A 10,000-nucleotide genomic window follows, 5' to 3' on the forward strand; every position below is an offset into this window, starting at 1 on the left:
ACTATATAAGAAAGACTGGAAGGGTTCGTAAGGTGTATAGCAAAAATATGTAGCCAGAATTCGGTATGACTAATTACCCCACCGGACTCCACCGGACCGCACTGGACTCCATCGGACCGCACCGGACTCCATCGGACCGCACCGGACCTTTACACAAGCTAAAACCTACCCCACCGGAGGTGGAGATTGATCGTTGGTCAAATGGAATGTGTATTTTGACAGTTTGACCAGTGGTATCAAATTTGGCTCATACCTACCCCACCGGATCGAGTTTCTATCACTCGAGGTACCATAGGCCTAAAACCCCAACGATCGAGAACCTGAGTCAATTCGAGTCCGAGTTTCGTCTGACCTCTACCCTTTGATCTGCCCATGGAGGTCTTAATAATACCTCCATGATCTGTCTGACATGGGTGATCCTACCGGAGTTAATATAAAACTCCAATTCGGGCATAGATCTCTGGGTCAACGAGGTACGCAAGCTACTTCACCACGGCAAGGTATCAGACTCATTGAAGTAGAAGAAAGGAAGAACAAAGAACAATTAAAAGCAAGTTTGACCACTCCGATGGTCTTCTAAAAGTGGGAGGAGTTGTCGGCTAAGGTAGTTTGCTAGTATGCTTGATTTTTCCTTTATTTCATCCACAAGGGCGTCTGCATTCACCTCAAACTCGATGACATCGTCGAATAAGAGTCCCCTTTCTCCAAATATTTTGTTGATAACATCCTGTCTGTCTGTCTTGTCCATGCCAACTTTGTCCTGAATGTAATGTGACAAACACCTCTCCCAAATTAAAAGTTCTGTCTACCCCAAGGACACTTCCTCCAGTACAACAGAAGCGCTTCAGGTCCTCAACTTGATCATCGGTATACAGTATTATGCATGGAACCTTGTTTTTTGAATGCGTTACGCCTTGAACAAATGGGTGGCTTTGAGTCATGTTGGTCGCTTTCAGGATATGATCCGCAAAATTCTTTCTGTATTCCTTGTCTTGATCCTTCTCTGGTCGTTCTTTCCTTTTATCATGATATTTTTTATTTCGTATCTGTTTGGAGTCTCGTGGTGCATCCTCTAATGGTCCTTCGATGAGTAACCGGTTGTAAACGGTCATAACTGGGTTGGATTTTGCTAACTCTCCTATGGTTTGAAGCACGTGTCCCGGTGTCCTTTGATAGTCATCCGTAGCGTGTTTGCAGTTACCATGTGGTTGAAGGCCAGGGTGTTTTCCAACGTATGCTACAAGTGCTATCGGCTTTTTTTTTCACAAAAATTTGGTGGCGACTTGGTGACAATTGTGACTCTCCTCTTGAAAGTGGCGTCCAGAATTGATGCCAAACACCGCTAGATTACTGTGGTTTCAACGCCATCTTTTGAGCGGTTGAAAAATTAAAAATCGAAGCGATAGCTATTGTTGCCATTTTATTGTATTTTATATATTTTTAAAATTATATATTGATTGATATTTTCGGCCTTGTATATGATTATTGTTTTAGCTCAATACTTTTTTTTTTAACTTCAATTGTAATCATTACTGTGAAAATAGTATTTGCTTCCACATACTTGACATTTGACAATATCTCATATATAAAATATTTTCATACCTCTGAAATGTTCATAAAATATAAAGAAAAAATTATAATATACACACACACACATACATATGTATACATATATATATATATACATATACGTACACACGCACACACTTCATCGGATGGACGGCGTAGAGGACGTTCTGAAGAAAAAGTGAAATTTTCGTGGATCCCAAAGCAAAGAAAGTACCTATTGTATTTACAGGGGGAGGGGGAATGCTCGTGGTGTAGTGGGAAAGTGAGGAAAAAGGAGAAGGGGAGGGATTACTGAGGGAAATGAGGAAGGAGAGGACTTGGTCCAGGCAGGCAGACGCCATGTAAACAAAAGAGGGCCGGACCAGTTTAGTGACGATGAAGGGTCTAACAAAAATGTAAAGATTAGAAACATAGATATGAGTAGCACAATAGAAGGTGAGGATAATAATTTCCAGGGATTTAAGGAGGGGGGGGGATACCAACCTCCCCCGACTGGCAAGACTCGAAGAAAAACTTGAACAAATGACTGAACATTGGGAGAGTAGGTTCGGTAGAATGTCAAAAATGGCTGAAAGGGTTGAAAGATTGGAAGCGCTAGAGAAAGCAAACAAAAACTTAATTAAGGAAATAGAAGAACTAAAAAGACAGTTAAAAGAAGTAAAAGAGGAGAATGAAGAATTAAAGAGGAATAATAAAGAAAACAAAGAGGCCATAGCTAAAGAAGCTAAGGGTTGGAAGACAATCCAAGAAAACAGTAAAGTTGCATTTACTGATGTAATTAAACAGCAAATGAAAGAACAAACTGAAGACTCAGTTATCAAAGTGATGAGACAGAAGGAGAATATTGTAAGAGACTTAGCAGACAAAAAGAAATGTATAATTATATTAGGAATGGAAGAGAAACATAACCCAGATAGAACCACAAGAATCAGAGAGGAAAATTAAAAAAGTAAGCAGTTTACTACAATTAGTTCAGGAAGATGAACCAGAAATAATGAAACAAATCGAAGAGAAGTTCAGACTCGGAAAGTATAGTACAGATAAGACCAGACCAATTAAGATTAAATTCAGGTCACAAACGACGGCAGAGAATATCTTATCCAAAACAGGGAAACTAGCAACAAATGAACAATATAAAAAGGTATGGATAAAAAGGGAAATGAATAAAGAGGAAAGAGAGGAAGAAAAAAAGAAAAAACTTGAAGCTAAGGAAAAAAAACGAGAACAGAACAGAGTCAGAAAAAGAGAGATTCTATTGGAGAGTAGTGAATATGAAACTAAAGAAAGTCGACATACAAGAGAAAAACAAAAGGGAAACAGAGAACACAATGGAAGTGGCAGAAAACTAAGAGTGTCTTACACAAATATAGATGGATTAATAACAGGATTGAATGAGCTGAATGATTATTTGAAAGAAAAAGAACCAGACATAATGGGAATTGTAGAAACAAAATTAAAAGGTCCACTACCACCCAACAGTGTAGGACATGATGCATATAATTATTGGATTAGAAACAGAGAGAAAAAGCAAGGGGATGGAGTTATGTTCCTGACTAAGAAGGATATAAACGTGAGGTGTGTCACATATGGAAAGAATACAGTAGAGATGATTATGATCGAAGTGTAAGACAGAGATAAGAAGAGCAGAAAGTTTGTGATAAATTATGTGCCTCCGAAAATAGCCTCATGGGAAGAGAGTGAACATAAAAGTATGTTAGAGGACACAAAGATAACATTAAATAAGATAATGGAAGATGGAGGAAGAATAGTTATGATGGGCGACTTTAACTGCAAAGAAACCTGCTGGGAAGAGATGACCGTAAAGGGTGGAGACGGCTCATGGGGAAATGCTCTACTTGAGATGATTACTGACTATACAATGACACTGTGGATACAGGAGAACACTAGGTATAGAAATGAGGAAGAACCATCGAGACTAGACTTAATAATTACATCTGAACCTAGAATAGTGGACAAGATTGAATATAAAACACCAATAGGTAAAAGTGACCACATATTGATTGAACTGGAACTAAATGAAGAAAAATACATGAAAAGAAATGAACAATATAGAAAAGGAAGAATGATGTATGAAAAAACAAACTTTGATAAAATGAGAGAATTCTTTCAAAAAGAAAACTGGGAAGAAATATACAAAGAAGAAACAACAGTGGAAGAGAAATGGAATATTTTGACAAAAATTTACAAAAAAGGAGTGAAAAAATATGTCCCAAGACAAAAACAAGAAAAAAAATATGTAAAATGCTGGTACAATAAAAGTTGTAGGGAGTTAAAAGACAAAAGAGACAAAGCTTGGACCAGATGGAAAAAAGACAGAAGGCCTGAAAAATGGAAAATATATACTTGTTATAGAAATGAATATGTACAAACGTGCAGAGAGGAAAAGAGAAAATATGAAAAAGATGTCATAGAAAAGTGTAAAGATCAACCAAAACTATTTTACAGATTTGTAAACAACAAATTGAAAAACAAACAAGACTTGGAGAAATTAAAACAAGGAGTTGAATACACAGAGGAAATTGAAATGGCGAAAATAATAACAAACATTTTAAATCAGTGTTTACAAGGGAGAACATACAACCTGAAGAGATCGAATGGAAAGAGAAAGTCCCTCCCATGAAAGAAATAGAAGTAACAAAGAACGAAATATTGAAACACTTGAGTAATCTTGATGTCAGAAAATCGCATGGACCAGATGAAATAGCAAACTGGATACTGAAAGAATGCAGGAATGAACTGGCAGACAAAATACATAGCATAATGAACAGTTCCTTGAAAGAAGGAAAAGTTCCAGAAGATTGGAAAAAAGCAAATATAGTACCCATATATAAAGGAGGAAATAAAGAAGACCCTACCAACTATAGACCAGTCTCTCTAACAAGTACAATAGCAAAAAATTGTGAAAGAATTGTCAAAAGTAGATGGGTAAAATATTTAGAAAAAAAAACGTGTTAAATCCAAGGCAATTTGGATTCAGACAAGGACGATCATGCGTCACCAATTTAATATGTTTCTATTCAAGGCTAATAGATATAATACAAGAAAGAGATGGATGGGCTGATTGTGCATTTCTAGACCTAAAAAAAGCTTTTGACAAAGTACCACATAAGAAGTTGCTTAAGAAATTAGAAACTGAAGGAGGAATACAGGGCAAACTGCTTAATTGGATGAAAGACTTTTTGCAAGAAAGGAAAATGAGAGTAGTGATAAGAGACAAACACTCAAAATGGGATGAAGTAATAAGCGGTGTTCCGCAAGGAACAGTTCTGGCCCCAATAATGTTTGCTATATATATTAATGATATGGATGAAGGAATTGAAAGCTATATGAGCTTCTTTGCAGATGATGCAAAACTACTGAAAAGAGTGAACACGGAAGAAGATTGTGAATCACTACAGAGTGATCTAAATAAAGTACAGGTATGGAGTGGGAAGTGGGAGATGGAGTTCAATACAAAAAAGTGTAGTATAATGGAATTTGGAAAAAGCAAAAACAGAATAACAGGAGCATATAAATTGGGAGAAGGAATAAAAAAAGTAGAAAATGAAAAGGACCTGGGAGTCATTGTTATGAATAATATGTCACCTGAGAAACATATAAATAAGATTTTTGGAGAAACTTATAATTTAATAAGAACAATCAAAGTTGCATTTACATACCTGGATGAAGAAATGGTGAAGAAAATTCTAATCACCCTGATAAGACCAAGACTGGAATATGCAGCAACGATATGGTCACCAAGTACAAAAAAATGTATAAAAAACACTTGAAAGAATACAAAGAGCAATTACAAAATTGGCACCAACACTCTCAAAACTATCATATGAAGAGAGACTAGCAAAACTTGAACTACAGACACTAGAGCAAAGAAGAGAGGAGATTTGATAGCTATTTACAGAATCATGAAAGGCATAGAAATTACTGATAGAGAGAATCTGATAAAATGGGATGATAGACACGAAAAAAAAAAGACAGATATAGAAGAGATGTGAAAAAGAACAGCTTTCCTCACAGAGTAATAGACAGTTGGAACAAGTTAGATGAGAAAGTGGTGTGTGCAAAAACAATACATGAATTTAAAAATAGTTTAGATAAAATGAGATATGAAGACAGGACACCACGAGCATAGCTCCCCTTCCCATAAAATACAACTAGGTAAATACACACATATATCTATATATATATATATAATATATATATATATATATTTGTACATACATATATATATATATATATATATATGTAATTCTCTTATTTGATTTATGTACATATGAATTTCTTTATCATTAGTCTTCATGGGTATCATATGTGGTAATATGGGCAAATGAAAGCTTAGGTTTTATTTCATCATTTTATCAATTCCAAAGAACACCTATTTAAAACTTAACATAAAGGATTATCTACCTCCAACTTGCAAAGATACAAGAGAACAGAGCACAGAAAATTAAAACAACCAATGTATATCACAGAGCAAGTCATGCAAAAGCACGCAAACAAAACAACAACTTAACAAAAAACAAAAACAAAGCATAAATTAAATGATAACATCATATCTATAATAAACGTAAAATTAATCATGCATGGTCACATATTTGAAAATTAATTATACACTTGTATAAGCACCAGTCCAGAGAGCAAAAATTCATGCATTGTAAAAGAAATAATTGTGCAAATAAAATAATCATTATCAATAATAGAATGACACATAATAAAGCAAACCTATTCAGTAAAAATAAAAAGCAAAAATGTGCATGGCTAAAACATTTACCAAAGCTTAACATGCCTTCATAAATAAAAACAGATACAGTACTACATCTGTGATTGTGAAGAGAGTAGAGTCAATGAGGGAAAAAGAAAAGTAAAATGATCTACCTTACTTATCAGTGTTTTACATATAAGTAATTGCAAACAGTATATTTCAATGTTTTGCTTAATAAGAAAATATATGTTATCTCCTTATTTCCTTACAGGTTGGGGGGATGCAAATACAAGAAAAATGCTTTTGTGAGAAGTATGAAGTATTAAAGAACATCTATACAGACTAGTAGATATTAACTTTGTAGGTAATGAGAAATAAAGAGAAAGTAAAGAAATATCAACACTATCATACTGAACTATGATTTTACTTACTCTTATTAGCATTTGAGGTAAGAGGGGTTGCAGAATAATTTTGAGGATCACCTTCCCAACTTTTTGTTTGGCAGCAATCTTCATCTAAATTCAATGATGAAATAACATTATAATGAGGCACTGATAGTGTCTTTTTAATTGGATTAAATATTTTGCAAGTACAATTAGTAAACACAATCATTCTTACCTAAGAAATAATATTATACTTTAATTTTCTTTTGTTTATGACTAGCATTATATTAAATATGAGTTTTCACCTACCAGTGTTGGATATGACTTCCTCTTCCACAGTATCTGCAAATACAGTTTTGCCTGACGTCTCACCTGCAAAAAATGAAAAAAATATATATCCCTTTCCTAAATGCACTATGCCAGTATTTGTTGATGTTAGCAAAACAGCAATATGATAGTAATGATTCTCAATTATAAAATGCATAGTTTCATACTTTGAAGAAAGGGAAATAGCAAATTTATTCTTTACCAGAACAGGACAAGACTTCTCCAACTAGCTCCAAAACAGGTCTTGCTTGTGATGTATCTGCTGTAATTTCAATGGCAAAACATTAAAAACTAATCAAAAATCTTGTAAATAATATATAGTACTCTTGTAAATAAAGTATTTAGTTTGTAATTTGAAGTTGAAATATGTTTTGTGCAAATACAAAAAATAGCTAATGGCAATGAAAGAATATTCTAAATAATGTTCAATTTTAAAGTAATACAGAAATATATAATATATAGAGACAAGCAATGTTTTGTTTCAATGCAATGTGCTAATAAAATGAAGCAATTTCAATTAATCTCAGAACTGTGCTATACTATTTTCACATTGATCAAGCACTTACCTGCATCCATACTGGTTATTTCTGGCTCATCTAGTGTGCTGAATCTGATAGATAATAGAATGCATAATGAAAATCATTACTTCTCACCAAACAATGTTAATTATTGTAATCTTGTGATAATGTATATATGAAACTGCATTGACTCACCAGGCAAATCTTTATCTGGGTATGCATTGGGGCACAAACGGGTTGATGATGCATATTGCCGTTGAGAAAACTGATGGCTACATATCCTTTGACTTTTATTTAATTATGTAGGTGTTTTCTTCCTTAATGTTGATATACCGGTTACTTGTATCCACTTTGAACATCTATCAAAAAGAAGAGAATGTTGATTTACATTTTTACTTAATCAATAAAATGACACTTATATGTCTATAATACATAATGTTGGCATTATAATATACACTTACATTTGTGGTTCTTTGGGAAACCGATGGTACATGAATTCAGGATGAGAACTTTTGGACCGTTTGAACTAACCAAGTGACAGATGGCTGAAATGTAAACATGCAGACGATTCAAAAAGTCGCTAATTCTTTCCGAATGAAGCACAGCGATCTCTAGCGTTGATTGAAATAACCAAACTCATGAGTAATCAGTTAGGCTATTTACACACCTTTTCCGTGCCCTCCAGTCTTTCGTATATAGTCTTTGGCGTCAGTCTGGAAGCAGAAATTGGTTGCCATACGTACGACGATTAGGTAGATGATATTGCTCTGGTTTAAGGTCAACTTAACGCTACTGATACTTTGGATACTTAGTTCTGGCTAGTGTCACATTACATCAGTAGGCTGAGGGAAAAGGCACCATCGCGTTATCAAGTCCATTTTAATAGTCTTTTCACAGTGGCTTCACTAACTACCGTCAAGATATACGCGGATGAACACATTACTTATGAGCCATTTGAAAATTTGTCCATTTTGTGTTGTATCATTAATCAACTTTATATATATATATATATATATATATATATATATATATATATATATATATATATATATATATATATATATATATATATATATATATATATATATATTTCTTATTAAATAACACAGCAAACTGGGCGTTAGTTATCTTCTTATTGAGACTTTCTACTCTTCTAATAACTTTTCTCTCTAAAGGAGGGAGAAGGTATACAATATTTCCAAACGAGTCCATGATTGGGTAGGAAAACTAACATTATACGACGTTTCGCCTATGCACTAGGCATCTTCTGGTAATTTATTCAGAAATAAATACATACTTATACAATACAAAGATAGGTACATTAGGAGAGATCTGGGACTGTGACAGTTCATCCTTTCCAGCCCGCTACTCGTGACACATACAACTCTAGGGTCCTGCACATGTTTTGTTAAGTGGCATATAGTTTATCATCACTGCCTCCATGCATTTTAGTTTTGTTGTATTACCATTCCTGGCGATTATTATTTTGTTCTTGTTAAAGTGTTCGCTTGATATGCTGCTTTTGTGGGATTTTGTCATGTGAGATTTTATTGCCCCATTCTGCATTTGGTGCATGAGTCTCTTTGAAAGTGTTTGCGTTATGTACCTGATATACTCATCTATACAAAGCGCACCGTCTTTGTTAGAATTACAAATATATTTGTACACAGCATTGCTCTGTTTAATTTATCCTTTTGTGCTGCCAAATTATTCTTCATGATAAGAGATGATGTTCTGGGGTTCCTGTAATAAATGATCAAATTAAGCTTATCTCCTTCTTTTGTAGGTGTACAATTCTTTTTTATTATTTCTTTCAGGACCTTTTCATCTTTTTTATAGGCTGAAGACATTGTGTTCTGGTAGTTATTGAATTTACTACTTTCATCTAAAGCGGTGGTGTTGACTAAATCCATTTTAGTTTTTATTTCTTTGTCAATGTCTTTCAACGGGAAGCCATTATTAGTTAAGATTTGTTTTATCCTGTTTAATTCTTGGTGAAGAAGAGACCAACTTGAACAAATTTTGAAGGCCCTTGCAACGTAAGCCCGTACCACACTTTTCTTATACTTAGAGGGACATTCACTCATTCCGTTTAAACACCTTCCTGAGTCACTAGGTTTTCTGTAAACATCGGTGGTGAAAGTGCCATCTGATCCATCTACCCACACGTCTAAAAAGGGAATTTTGTTCTCTACACTCTTTTCAATAGTGAATCGTAGGCATGAGTTCTCTTCCAAAGCCCTCTTAAGGTTATCAAGCTGTTCGTCTCCGTCTACGTCAACAAAGATGTCGTCTACGTATCTTAGATACATTTTTGGTGAAGGGTTGATGGAACTTAGGACGGAGTTTTATATATGGCACATGTAAGCTTGGGCAAATAGTACTCCCAATCTTTAGGCATTGGTGTACACAACTCCCACTCGGGCGAATAAACAACATTTGGCACCATCTACATCATAATCTCTCAAAAGCAGCAGAGGAGA

At 34.5% G+C, this 10,000-nt stretch overlaps 1 long non-coding RNA gene across 1 annotated transcript in view; it reads right to left on the reverse strand.

Annotated features, from left to right (window-relative positions):
- The window catches only part of LOC143033027 (uncharacterized), a 7,707-nt gene extending 920 nt beyond the window's left edge, over window positions 1–6,787 (reverse strand). The window contains exon 1 of the long non-coding RNA XR_012967156.1: window positions 6,721–6,787. This is a non-coding gene — a long non-coding RNA (uncharacterized LOC143033027). The remainder of the gene's footprint in view (window positions 1–6,720) is intronic.
- Window positions 6,788–10,000: the final 3,213 nt, after the last annotated feature.

The sequence above is a fragment of the Oratosquilla oratoria genome, chromosome 15 (genome assembly GCF_046742065.1).
Source record: "Oratosquilla oratoria isolate Oo_2021 chromosome 15, ASM4674206v1, whole genome shotgun sequence".
NCBI lineage: Eukaryota > Metazoa > Arthropoda > Malacostraca > Stomatopoda > Squillidae > Oratosquilla > Oratosquilla oratoria.